Source organism: Sprattus sprattus (assembly GCF_963457725.1).
Source record: "Sprattus sprattus genome assembly, chromosome: 6".
Taxonomy (NCBI): domain Eukaryota; kingdom Metazoa; phylum Chordata; class Actinopteri; order Clupeiformes; family Clupeidae; genus Sprattus; species Sprattus sprattus.
Window position 1 is genome coordinate 26,454,283 of NC_137925.1, and position 14,297 is coordinate 26,468,579.

The following is a 14,297-nucleotide window of genomic DNA, read 5'->3' on the forward strand; positions in this document are numbered from 1 at the left end:
ACTAAGAGGGAAGCCAGAAACCTCCAATGTCCTTCAAAGTGGTGGCTCAAATGGAATGCTGCTGATAAGGTGCTGCGGAATGGAAAACATGAAACACACAGACAAACACCCACCCAAACACACACACACACACACACACACACACACACATTCACACAAGCACACACACGCACCCAAACACACACACACACACGCACATGCACACACACACACACACACACACGCACACACCCCATCACACACACACACATAGACAGGAGAGGAGGGCCACTAAAAGCTCTTTACTGTGTCTGTCCCTCCATGAGGCACACCTTCACTGAGAACACCCACTTGAGCAGCTCTTAATGCTGTTGATGTTGATTGCATTCATGGCAGTTTAAATGGAAGCCTTGCACGGCATATTTCGGTTATCTGGCAGGGTCACACAAAATGTTATGGGCCCCTTACAGGTCCACTGTACGGTACACTGACAGAACACACAGGGATTCATACTTCCATTACAATCTCCTGTCAATCTTGCCCGCTGTCTCCTCCAGTTGCTGCATTGTGCAGGAGTAAGTGTGGGGGTGAAAGGCCACTGGCTATGTGGGCTTGTGTAGGTAGAGCCAACATGGCAGCTGTTGGATTGGCTCTCCTGTGTTAATCAACCGCGCATGGAAACAGAATACTAGTATACTTCACTTTCAAACTGTATGAGGAACTATACCTGACAGGCACTGAATGTGAATAATTCAGAACCATAAAAGTACAGCTGGAAGACTAATCTGCTGAGTGGTGGATGTCAGCTGAATTGCCAAATTGACAAGCACAGACAGGTTAAATATGCATTAATATGTCCAAGGGAGTTTTACAGTCAGATTAAACTAACATGAAGAGATTGTCAAAGTTAAACCAGGGACACCCCTAGCATCCTCCAACATATTAATGTGATGTTCCTATTTACAAAGTGTCAAAATGATTGAATTTGTTTGGAGAATTCAGAAACACCTCATGTCTACACCTACACCACCTGAGCTGCACCTGTGGCTCTATTCCCCTGTATGGTATGAGTCTGTGTGTGTGTGTGTGTGTGTGTGTATGTGTGTGTTCGTGTGTGTGTGTGTGTCTGTGTGTGTGTGTGTGTGTGTGTGTGTGTGTGTTGATGCACTAAACCTCCTCCTGCACTGCTAACCTGTTTTGTTTCTGATGGCTCAGATGCTGTGCTTTCAGGACCAGAATCCAAATGTGTGTTGTGTCATGTTAATTGGTGTATTCGGATAATTGGTGTAAATTGGTTACAAGTCACATACATCATAGGTTTGACACGTATATGACTCATCATATGAATGGGATATTCATTTTTCCTATTTCACGGGTAAAATGACTTTCGTAACATTCATAATGTAACAACTATTCTTACCGGAGCTTCCGTGATTGCATGTTACTGAGGGCATTGTGTGACACAGTGATTTGTCAGATGTCGCTGTCGGTAAACGATGGGTTGACTCAAAAACGATGGGTTGACAGATGTAATTCTAGAATATTGATTGGTTAAGATTAGTTACCAGGCAGGAACGGAAAACCTCCATGTATTTGATTGGCTAATACCAGCTACAACGTCGTTTGCCTAACTTTTAATGTGGTGTCACGTTAAACGCTGCTGTTTAACCTTAATAGCTACTGAATTACACTTGTGATAGGCGTACTTTGTAGCAGTAAATATCGTAAACGTAAATAACTGATAAAGGATGTATGTTACACTTCACAAACACAGGTAATCGTTGGGTTTTTGCTCAAAATAGAGGTATTGGTATTAGCCAGTTCCTGCCTGATAACTAATCTTAACCAATCAATATTCTAGAATTACATCTGTCAACCCATAGTTTTTGAGTCAACCCATCGTTTATCCCCAGTCGCTATGGTAACATTGGCAGTGAAATTTAATTAGTTTAAACAGACAACAGAGGCTTAGTAGAGCAGCCTTTACGTCATCTGAAATCAAAACCCTTTAAAGGATAATAAGGAAATTAGCCAATTTTCATTAAACATTAAGGGGCAGTCTATACTGGGGTTTAGAGATGCAATCTTGGGCCTGTCCCTAGAAAAGGAAGATGTCTAGCCACCACTGATTAACGGACTGCATTGTGGTGAGTTAGAAAGTCAATTATGATGTGACATATGCTCTTTGTCCCCTTATGGTAAACCAAGGCTTTCATGTTCTTACTGAACGCTGTGGGAATGCTGCATGTCCATTCATATTCGAAATGTTAATTCCCATGCATTTAGAAACCAACAAAATGCCTGCACAGAATGCATTTTTTTTTTATCTTGCATCACATTTCATCTGAAAGGAGCAGGATGTTAAAGAGCCTTTTTAGTTTTCCCAGGATCCGTGCCTGATTTCTTCTGAGGTATGAGGCCATGCTTTTGTTGTGGGTCGTGGATAGATTTCCTCTCTCCACAGTGGTGGAATTCTGCTGCGGGAACGGCTCGGGCAACAATACGAGCCTTTATTTGTTTCTTAAAGCGCAGCGAGGAACTCCTACACTCCGGGAGAGAAAAAACAGCGCAGTGATCCGCGAGCGGAGGCCTTCAGCCGTGCGGTTTGACCTGAGAGCGTTTGGAAAGCCGACACTTCTCACATAAGACGGAAGGAGGGGGTGTGGGTGTGGGTGGGAGGGGAAGGGAAAAGAGAGGAACCATTCTAGGCGAAACTGGTTCTAACCTCAAGTATGGCTGACGGGTGGAAGAACCAAAGACTGGCTGCATTGTCCTGAACACATCGTGTTGCACATCCCATGACTGACAATGCTGGCATTTGCCAAATCCCTTAATTATGGGGACTTTCTCAGATGTCACCGCAAAAAGCCCTCACATGGCGAGACACCGATGAGAGGGAAGAGCAACGGCAACACAGTGACAAGAAACACTCGCCTGGGCGTTTAGAGAACATGAAAGCTGCAGCATTAATGTCTAATTTGGTGAGAGGCTTAAATGGCTGCGTTGGCATATGGTAATTACATATACTGACATGCTTGGTAACCTCTTCCCCAACCGAGGATGCTTATAATCCATCAGTCCTTTGCAGGAAGTGAACTGCTGTGGGATGCAAATTACCAGCTGGAGATTCATGGGAAAGGGAACAGCGTAATTAGTTCTTCTCTGAACGAGAGCCTTCCCCCATTTACCGGGTTTGTAACACTATTGAGAGAAAGGCATTGCAATTAGTTTATGGGTGCTCTTTTGTGATTGCAAGGATTCAAAATGAGAGTGGCGACCTCATGTCTAACACCATATGCTTATGACAGACTGTTCCCCCATCCATTAGCGTAATTAACACTTGGGCAAGGTCAGATCTGCACCAGAAAATATACAGAAGCATCCATGATCAAAGATACCTTTACATGAGCTATACAAAATCTGGCATTGCAGCACTGAGAAAACTGTACAGAGCTTAACATTCCTGGCCTGAAAACGTCATTAAAATCAGGGTAGAAATAATACAAAGCCAATTTATACAAAAAGCATCCAATTTGACAGAGACGTGATTTCAGCTTTGAAATATACCTCAAACCCACCATGCCTCACATCTAAGTGATGGCAGCAAAACAGTCATACTCAGCTTAGCAACAGAAATGGGGTGAGCCATTTTTCTTCATTACCTCTGCCTACCAGTTTCCCTTTTCCCTCTGCCCATGACATCTGAAGACAAGGCAGCCTTAAACAGAAGCTACTGTAAAGGGTGGGAAAATAGAGAGAGACATCATGGGCCAAATGCTAAATTCCTTTCATATGAATAAAAAGATTTTCTAGCATTCACGTTTTATTTAGTATTAAACATTTTGACCTGAGCGCAACACACAACCTACTAGTGATGCAGAGTCTTTGGTTTTCCAAAGCCATAAATCATCCCTGCTGACTACCAGGTTGCCGATTTTGAGTTTGAACATACTTTTGTATTCTATGAACCTATGTTCAGATTATCCGGCATAGTGGATAAAACAGCAATTGCACTCCCCTAAAGCAGCATTTATTTAAAATAAACTGGTAGCTGCTATCATGGCAACTTCCATCATTTCAGTAATAGACTGCCGGGGTAAATATGCTTTTAATGTCAATGTTTTCATTGATAGTGCTCCCAATCAGGGACATTGTTACAGCATGAACCATGTTTCCCCAGCTCCTGCAGGCCTCTTACTTCCCTTACAATGTTTAAAGCATATGTGGCCACAATTAATATAAAGTGTCCGTAGATGGATGCAATAAGCTCACCTTAAATTAGCTTAAGAATAGGTTTGGGTCACTCAAATGTAGTAATACATATCACAATACACATCCCTTTCATAAGGACACTGTAATAAGGATTTTTGATATACACGTTATCTACTGATTTCTGAAAAAGGGGTTAAGATCTTTAGTTATAGTTTTCTAAATGATAAACCTGATGAAAACAGAAAACTAAATCATTCTTATGTCGTACCTTGTAGGTGACAACACTGTGACAAAAAATATTATGTTGCATTCACAGTTCTCTGTTTTATGTGATTCTGAATTCACCTTCTCTTGCCGTAGTTCAAAGCGGGGAACAGCAACCACTAGTCCACATGCTAGGCTTCTTCCACAGCCCGGTGCCCCACCCCTTTGGGTTGCGTGGCTTGCCAACCACAGGAGACAAAACGTAAGAGAATAAGAGCATTGTGTATTGTTTGTTTGAGCTGCCCAAGCAGGAGGATCACAGCACTCCTCGTCACTACGCTATTTTTGTCAGATGCGGGTGACGTCGTTGACCCTTGGTTGTGGAATGTGTGACAGGCTGTCCAAAGGATTCAATCTGCCGCTGGACTTTCTAAGAGACTGACACAATGGAGCCGAATTCCCTGGGGGCGGTGAGCAAGTGTGTCGAGGGACTGCACTGGCCTAAGATGAGCAGGACGCAGTCATCGGGAATGAGACCAAGCAGTCCTGTCTATAAATAAGGTTCGAGGAGGATAAAACAGAATGGAGGACAGTTGCTCCGCTAAGGAAATGTGATCTAGAATTTGTTTAGAGGTGGCTGGGATATGCTCGCTGTGATGACAGCTGACACACTGATGGAACGCTGGTGTCGGCTGGTTTTGCCGTTTCAGCAGAGACCACCATCAGTCTGTATCTTTGCTCTATGGTTGTAGGACATCTATGGAGCCACGTGACATGCCATTCACCCCTGCTAGTGGATTGGGGGAGGGGGGGGGGGGGGGTGGTGTAAGTATGCAGCCGGACTGGTGATGGAAGGCTGCTGGTGCACTGACGGTCTTAAAGAATTTGTGAATGTTGGGACCTACCCTGACCCTGTACTAGGGTTCGTAGCGACCCCCCAGTTATGCAGCGGGCACTGGGGGATCACAGCAAAGCTTTGAGGATGAGGAGGTGCTTTAATAGAACGTCAAAGCTTTGAGGAGGTGCTCTAATACAACTTCGAAGCTTTGAGGAGGTGCTTTAATACAACGTTGAAGCTTTGAGGACGTACTTTATTACAACGTCGAAGCTCCGAGGGACCGGGCAAGAGGAAGCTTTTGCATCCATCTAAATGACACTAATGTGCATCGCGGCTAATGGGTTTGGTGGCAAGCTAATTAATTCAGCTGAAGAATTGAAGATGTCGCTTTCGGTGTTTACATTACATTATTTGCGCAGCATCCACACCAGCTTAATGAGATCAGCAGCTTGTTGAGAGTGATGATATTTAATTCATCAATGGCATCCTTCCTCTGTGGACTTAGAAAATGTTGTTTTGGGGTTGGGAAAGGGAATGGCGCACTCATTTTAATTATGCACAGGTTTTGTCATCAACAGTCATCAACTCTGTCCATGTTCCCACCAAAGCATGGCCATTGTGAAGCAGCTAATCCAAAAAATCATTCTGACATTACACTGGTAGTGAAGAGAATGGTAGCAACATAACGAAAACATTACGTCAACTATCATGACAGCCTGCCCAGGTCAACAGTCTTCCACAGATGCTTTACACTGCTTTCCATGTTTTCACCATTCAGTGGCATTTGAATGAATAAGTGAGGACTGGGAACAAGAATAAGAGTTTGAATCACCATGCTAAAAATAAACCCTACCATAACACTTCTTCATAAGGCAAGAACTCAAGCACAGGACACACAGAATTTCCACTTTAAACTGATCAAATTCAATACATAAGCTAGCCTATGTGAAAATACATAATGGTACAGCATTGATAAATGACACCTCGGAGTGCTGTTATCACCAGTTCAACAGCATGACTCGGAATCAAACTAACAATCTAAAAATACCTCCACACCACAGAACAAGGTCACGACCCTCCGCGTCAGAACATTTGCCGGTAATTCATGCGCCATCCCATAACCGTAAAACCAATGAACGAGATGTTTATTAAAATGGCAGTTAATCTGTCAGCATTGATGCTGCACATGTCCAAAGCACTACAAAGCTCTGCACAGCGCCGGCCCTGGGACCCTCTAATTGAATATTAGCCCCCTGACGAGCAGCTAACTACACTGATGGACTCCAACCTCATTTCCTGCTGGATCTCTGGCATGGCAGCTGGGGACTTAAGACACAGCCTGCTGCCACTCACAGCGGACATGTCCCGCGGCCACTCCGCAACCTGTGTGGGACTACAGTCCCAAAGACAGGAATAGAAACTGCACAGCCCTCTAGAAATACAAAAAATTGACACAGCCAGTCACCCATAGAAAATTACCCCATGTGCTTCTCATATCAAGGATATTTTCTCCCCTCTCTCTTTCTCTCTCCCTCTCTCTGTTTGGGTCTTTTAAAGAACACTTAATGGAGAAGGGGAAGTGAAAAGTAGGACTTGAGATATATGTAGCCATATAAATGGACTTGGAAAGAAAAAAAGAAAAGAGAGAAAGAAAACCTAAACACTCAATTTGGCTTGAGAGTGCATTTTACACTCACACTAAAATAGCACCTTGGGGTCTGAATGTGGCAGTTATTCCGGGGTAGCTATTTCACTAAATAAGGGCAGGAAGCTACAACAGCCCAGCATCCACAGAGGCCAAGCTGAAACAACACTGAGGATAGCCTGCTGTTTTAAGAGGCTGCTTGCTTGAGCGCTGCCCAGTGTGACTCTAAAATGCATCATTGGGCCAGAACAGTACTCTGGAGAGCTGCTGACAGATACCTGACATCCTAATACAGGGTGCTTCCTCTTAGGGCAAGGCAGGAACTCTAAACAGCCTCATTAAAATTCAAACAGCGGCAGCCTCCGTACACAAAAGGTGTTTTAAATGGAGATGGAAGTTAACCACTGACGGAACTGCATGGCAGGACGTGAGACTTCTTGAAGGGTGGAAATGGAGGTGGTGAACATCTGAGAGGCTGCGCCAAGTTAAAACATGAATCATTCATAAAGTAACTTGTTCACTCCAGCATGAAAAACTAAAATCAAAATGAACACCTCTTTGATAAATGTGGTCTTCCATTTTTGAAATATATACCAGCAAAAAGTGCACCGCCAAACTCTTTCTTGTAATAATGCTGATCTAAAAGACTGTATGTTAAATGTAAACTCTAGATGTCAAGTTCAGAATATATTACCTTGAAAAATGTTGCTTGTGGTACCAACCAGCTCCAGGCCTAGTGCCAGAAAATGTGTGCATGTTTGTTTCCCTGTGATATCAGACTCAGTCATCAGAGTTATCTCCTCTAATGGAACTCTTAGTCAAATGGCTCATTACATCGATTGGCCATTTACAAGCTCTTCGTTACGGCCCTTTAAACACCTTTTACAGTCTGTTCAAACAGCCAGAAACTAATAAAAATAAAAAACCACCACACTGTTTCCCCATTGCCCACTCTCTCACACGAGAAATCCATAAAACTGATGCTTAGTGATGCTGACAGGATGGATGTAGAGAGGGAAGAGACGGCACCCCACAGACTGTTTCACAGTTGTCTGTACTCAACTGTATTCAACTGAGCGTATGCACAGCATAGCTCTGGCTGCAACAGCATGAAAAGGAACTACACACTTTACCGCTAATAGGCTATCGATTGATTTTCCAATAATTTGAAAGATACATTACCATGGATTATGGCATGTTTCTCTGGCAGGTTGCTCTGTATAGGAGGGAACCAATGTCTTTTTTAAAGAAATATTCTGTGCACAGGAAGGTATAAAACTGTACAGGTAAGGGCAGTTAACTTTATCAACACCGTACACTGTGTGTGTGTACCCTAGGGCACGAGGCAGAGGGTAGCCACTCATAACTCAGAGAACAAGTACAATCGAGTCTTGCCGGTGAAAAACTAAGCAAGAGCGAGATAAACAGAGGAAGAGAAAGTACACCAGTCTGTCATACTTGCACTGTTGAAAGTACAGAGATCAGCTGCAAGAGAACTCATGGTAAGTTAACTGGTCAGTATAATGTCATTACAAATCTCTCAACGGAAAACAAATGATATATGAACATGGTCAAAAAGGCAGCCATGCACACATTCACTTTACCATGGTACAGACGTGTCACAGAAGAAAAATTAGGCATCTATGAATAATAACTGAGTAGTAACGATATGTTGTCGCTCATGAACGTTTTGAGACACACCGCACGTGCTCATAGGGAGAAACAACAGTGTGATGTCAATGGCAAACACTGTAACGGCATCAAAACGGTCGCTCGAAATGCAGTTTCACCAGACCTAATGATTGTAGTTTTTGTTTAAGGACATGGTTTGTGTTTTGGTTACAAATAAGACGCGGCACTTTTTACCCGGCAACACCCTGTAGTATGGACTACTGTAGTGGTGTACAGTGATGACAACGTTCATACACATTGCATTACATTCAACCGAAACGGAATGCTTTGCGAACACCATGGACAGTTTTTTTTTTTTTTAAATGTCTCAGCAGTTATCCTTAACACAATCCAAAGTATCGAAATGTCTACTTAAAGACTATTTACAAATTTCCGGGTTAACGTTAAATACACTCGAACACACTGTTAGAGAAATACAGTAGCTTACCTCGACTGGTAGTGACGCCCCTCTGTTGACTTGATTTGTCTTGGGTAGCTACAGTAACGTTGCACTGGCTGTAAAGATAGCGATGGAGATGAGCGCAGAAGTTAACCGAAACTGGTTAGCTGACACTAAACTGTATCATTCTGCTTGTTCAAAGGTTTGACGATGCCTCACAACGACGGTACTTTCATAATAGGACGTTTGGCTGCTTACTATTATAGGGATGTCCAAACTACAACTACGCAGTTGACGGTGCTCCTACTCAATGTGTTCCGAAACTAAGCACTCCCCGAGGACACGTGACTATCCCACGAGAATAGCTTTCATCCCCTCCCCAGCAGCTGGGATCAATTACACCGCTGTTTCACTTCGACAAACTCGGGTTCCATTGCGTTTTGTCCATGACTCGCTGATATCTTTTACATTACGACCACATCTACAGCCCCGTCCGTCAAAAGCAATAATTGTGTCACTGGCATTTTTAATCACAATGAAGACACTGTCAATTCTGCTTGATTGCAAGTGAGCTTGCTTATTGATGAATTATGTAAATTGAGCTTGATTAGCATTTCTGGCCTTGTTGGGCATAAATCATGTCTTCTATGATTTTGCAATCTTGCGTCTTCACAAATTCACGCAAATTCAAGGTTTTCCCGCAGTTGTTGCAGGTTGCAATTTTTGTTAATACCGCAATATTCCTGAAAAAACGCTGCCCTGGAATTCCTGCATTATGGGAGTGTGCATTTTGAGAGTGCAGTAATGCAAAAGTGAACTAGATAGATAGATAGATAGATAGATAAATACATTATTAATCCCGTGGGGAAATTCTGGTATCCTGCAGCTCTCTCATATTTACAATAATTACAAATAATTTGTACAGACAATACGATACAATACAAACAAACAATACAATACAGCTATGTACAGTGTAGGATGTAGGATGTATAGTGCAAAACAATGTAGTCATATAGTTATAGTTTATGGCAGCTGGGACAAAGAACCTCATGTCGCTCAGTCCGTGAACGTAGCGTGTTAAGCCGCCCGCTACGGAGGCTGCTGGACTGTCCTGCCAGGACCTGGTGGAGGGGGAGGTGAACATTGCCCATGATGGCCAAGAGCTTGCCCCGCATCCATCTCTCCACCACAGTCCCCAGTGAGTCCAGGTTCTGCCCCACTACTGAGCCCGCCTTTCTGACCAGCTTGTCCAGCCGCCCAGTGTCTCTCTTAGACATGTTGCCTCCCCAGCAGACTGCAGCATAGAAGAGCACACTCGCCATCACTGATTGATAAAACATGAGCAGCATCTCCTTGCATACATCAAATTACCTGAGTGAGTTTCCTCAGGAAGAACAACCGGCTCTATCCTTTTTGTATTGTGCTCCTGCGTTAGCCGACCAGTTCAGCTTGTCGTCCAGATGCACCCCCAGGAACTTGTAGGTCTGCACCACCGCGAAGTCCTTGCCCTGTATGTTAATAGGCTTGCAGATGTGGCTTAGTCCTACGGTAGCCAATGACCAACTCCTTGGTCTTGCTGGTGTTAAGAAGTAGGCCGTTCCTCTCGCTCCAGTCGCCGAAGGCTCTCTTCAGTTCCCTGGAGCCCTGAATGTAGGCTCAGGTTGAAGAGCTCTTGAAGGGGCTCGGCAAGTTGGTCAGCATCAAATGTGACATCTTCTTCATCAGTAAAATTATCTTTCTATAGAAGAAGATGACAACAATGATAGCCATTTCTTAAGAGGTCCTTCTGTTTGTCATGGATAATGTATAACATAGAGCATACAATGTTGCAGTAGGTATGACTAATGCTGTGAAGGACAACAAATTTACTGAAGAACTGAACTGAAGGAAAACATGGTGTGAAGCGTCTTACAGACATGGCTACATAATGTGTCAGTGAAGCGAACCTGTCAGATTTGTTGACGGTGAGTTGCTTTGATGGTTGATGATTTCAAATGTTGCAAATGATTTCTGAGACGGATGTCACATCGTTTTCTCTAAAGGGTGCAATTTGTTCACAGTAAATAATGCAGTGTTAGGCCTGGATTTTACAAAGATGGAAAATCTCCCATTTAATACTTCATAGCATATTGACTCTGTCAACCTTGTGTAACTATTCACAGAACATTGCTGAAGATTATTCTAAGCGGTGTTTACGCGCTGTGTTAAAATTAGCAGAGGGAAACAAGCAGCACAATGAATGCACACCCAAAATGTGAGTCATGCAAAACAACTTAGAGATTCAACTTCAAACAAAGCAAGCATTTGGCCCTCCAGATACACTTACACAACTGTGCTGGGCTGGCAGGAGCCACTTGGCTCTCTTCTGGGTATATTCTAATGTCTGTGCAATGCATCAGTGACGTTAAAACAGGGGAAAATAACCATGAAACCAGAGATCCATATCTTGAGAAATGTGACCCACTGCCAGGCTAGACCTTAGGAATTACAGTCGGGGGACAAAGATCTTCCAGACTGGGCCCCTCGTCGCACTTGACCTCGTTCTAGGGTCAATCATTGACCTTTGTATGGGCACCCTCGAGGGCCTTGGACCAAGCTCATCTGCCCCCTTTGCCCTTGCTTGATGGCAGGCCTGCCCACTGCAGTACCTTCCCTGCCAGCGCAGTACCCCAGAGAAAAGTCCTGATGTGACTGAGTGGCTTTGAGTCATGGTAGCCTTTCAGTCACTCTGCATATTCAGCCTGTCAGTCACTCAGCAACATTGGATCCCACATCTGCGTACATCTTTAGCAGTACCCCAACCATCCCCTCTGGAGATGGAATGCGTGATCAGTTTTCTCATGTACTGTAAATGGAATGCAAGCTATAAATAAAGAGATTACATGTTTTTCCTCTAGAGGAGGCTGTGAAGGGAGGCAGATTGGGAATTCTTATTCCTGACCCTTATATGCTCCTCCAGTGACAGGATCCAATCTGCAGCACCGTCCCCATGTGACGAACAGTACCAGAACAGCAGGAGGCGGGGCAGGAGAGGCTTCTTGGGACCTGACTCAGAATGCTATGGCTGCACCAAAAAGGGTGAGTAACTCATTTTTGTATCTATGTGAAAGGGATTTTTATCAAATAAGGGTCAGAATGGGGGTGGGGTGGGGTTGATTTGGGGTGAGGTGAGGTGGGTCTCATGCTGTCTGCCTCATCAAAGCTTAAGGCAGCGAGGCAATACATTTTTTAGAAACAGGAACTGAATTTGACTGGTCGTTTTGTTTCCAACTTACCTGCCCGCTTGCTTTTTGTTTTCCTCCAGTATGTTTGTGGACATAAACTGCTCTAAATTACAGTCCCTGAAGAGATGAGAAAAAGCGAGGCCGATGCACAGGCAACAGCACGGGCACCTGCATCATCAGAGGCATTTATCTGGCCTGGTAGCGGGAGAAGTCCTCTGGGGACGGGTCAGATAAAGGAGCCTGTCGCCATAAATGCCAAACGGGCGAGAGCTTCAGCCCATCTGGCTGACGATGGCTGCTTGTGGGCTGTGAAATCTACCCATCCAGGGGAAAGGGAGGGAGACAGAGAGGACATGGCATGCCCATGGACCACAGCTTTGTTTATGCAGGAAGCTGGCAAATTTGGTCCCAAGGGCGGAGAGGAAACTGAGGGCTTGAAGATTGCAGTTGGCAGGCGTTTTTCTCTCTGTGCCTTAGTGTGCAGAATGCTAAACAGGTAAGGCCCCAAGCCATCCCTCCCTCCAACACTGTCCGTCCTAGAAACCAGCACCCCCAATGAGGCCACACCGAGATCTCATCCCCTTTTTTGGCCCATAAAAATGAAGCCTTCCTGGGTGTCCTGTTACTGGGGTTTGAGAAAGAGTGAAAGCAATCACAGATTCACGGTCTTCAAGAATGGTTTTCCTTTGTTGAGCGTAGCCCCAGTGAGCGAGGATTTGAACAGCATTTAATTTTCCATTTCTTGGTGGTAGTAAAATTAAATAGCACAGGAGAATGGTACAATTACATTAAAGAACATTTTTCAATATGTGACCTTGCACACAGGCTGGTTGAATATCATTACAGTCTTCACTGATATACATGTAAGTGCACTGATGCATTGCAATGCATTGGCTAGTTGAGAGAATCAGACTTTGGCCAAATAAGATTGGGTTACTCAATTGAAATAACTAATGAGCCTGCATGCTGGGCTGACATGTTCTCAAGGGACTTTACAAACCACAAACAACCTCCCTCACCAGACACAAACAAGAAACTGATATCTTAAAGAAAGTGGTATGCATACAAATAGTGTCAAAGTATCGCATACAGCTTGAAGGTTATCAACCGTCCAGACTGTGAGAGCTTTAAATTGTAATTATAGCCACTCATATGGGTTACAAAACAGTTTGATCTGACAGTTGATAATTGTAGGGCAAGGTTTTCATTTGAGTCAGGAATCCTAAGACATCCCTATGGTGGGAGAAGTGAAAGTCAACTGTCAGTGGCCTGTTCCTGACCTCACATTTGGTATAACTGAGTAGCTTTAAGATACGATAATGACACACGAATCGCAGAGAGATTAGGTCTCAGCATGTTGTTAATCATTAAAGCTTTATCCATTTTTAATTGAAGGGGAGTAACTCAGGCTGGGGCATAGTAATAATTGATGAAGTAGACTACAGATGGGACATGACGCCTAATTAAGTTTGGTAACCGGTAATCTTTTCTCCCTTAAGGACTAACCAAAACACTTTAAAGAAAAGATGCCCAAAGGTGATACTGATATTAAATTACCTCCAAGGAGTAGTTAAAATATACACTGCATTTAATCCACCATTGTACCCTAAACAATGACTATTCCATAATGCTCAATTCATCGACTACAAAATGGTGTCATATTGTTCATGAAGAAAGTAACTTGCAGCTAAAGCCTGATGGAGTAGTTTCAATCTTTGATGGAGTAGTTTCAATCTTTCGTTGTGCCTGACAGGCAAATTTGACAGCGTGTCACAAAAGAAGTGTTAGACATTCTCCCATAGACCATTCCTTTTGCTGTAGGTGGCAGGCAATTAAGCTAGATTGACAGGGCACAGCTGAGAAGTCTGCGGAGAATTCACGGAGCACCAGGAAACATTTCATCCTTCTGACAGCGCAGGGCTGTCTGGATCTGAATCGATTTGTAAGGCAAACACAGATGACGGCCGCTCACTCTTTGAGCGCTTGATAACAGGGCCAGTCTGTGAATATAAACACCGTCGCCACGCTATCCCCCAGTGAGCCGCGCCAACTTCGATACCGCCCTGACAGAGTAAATGCACGTCTCATATCCGCGGCGCCACCTCGGGTGCCAGGCTTTCAGCG

General features: G+C 44.0%; 1 protein-coding gene across 1 annotated transcript in view; it reads right to left on the reverse strand.

Annotated features, from left to right (window-relative positions):
- The window catches only part of mid2 (midline 2), a 101,225-nt gene extending 92,204 nt beyond the window's left edge, over window positions 1–9,021 (reverse strand). Inside the window, exon 1 of the mRNA XM_080840506.1 lies at window positions 8,998–9,021. The gene's annotated coding sequence lies outside the window, so the exon portion shown is untranslated. The remainder of the gene's footprint in view (window positions 1–8,997) is intronic.
- Window positions 9,022–14,297: the final 5,276 nt, after the last annotated feature.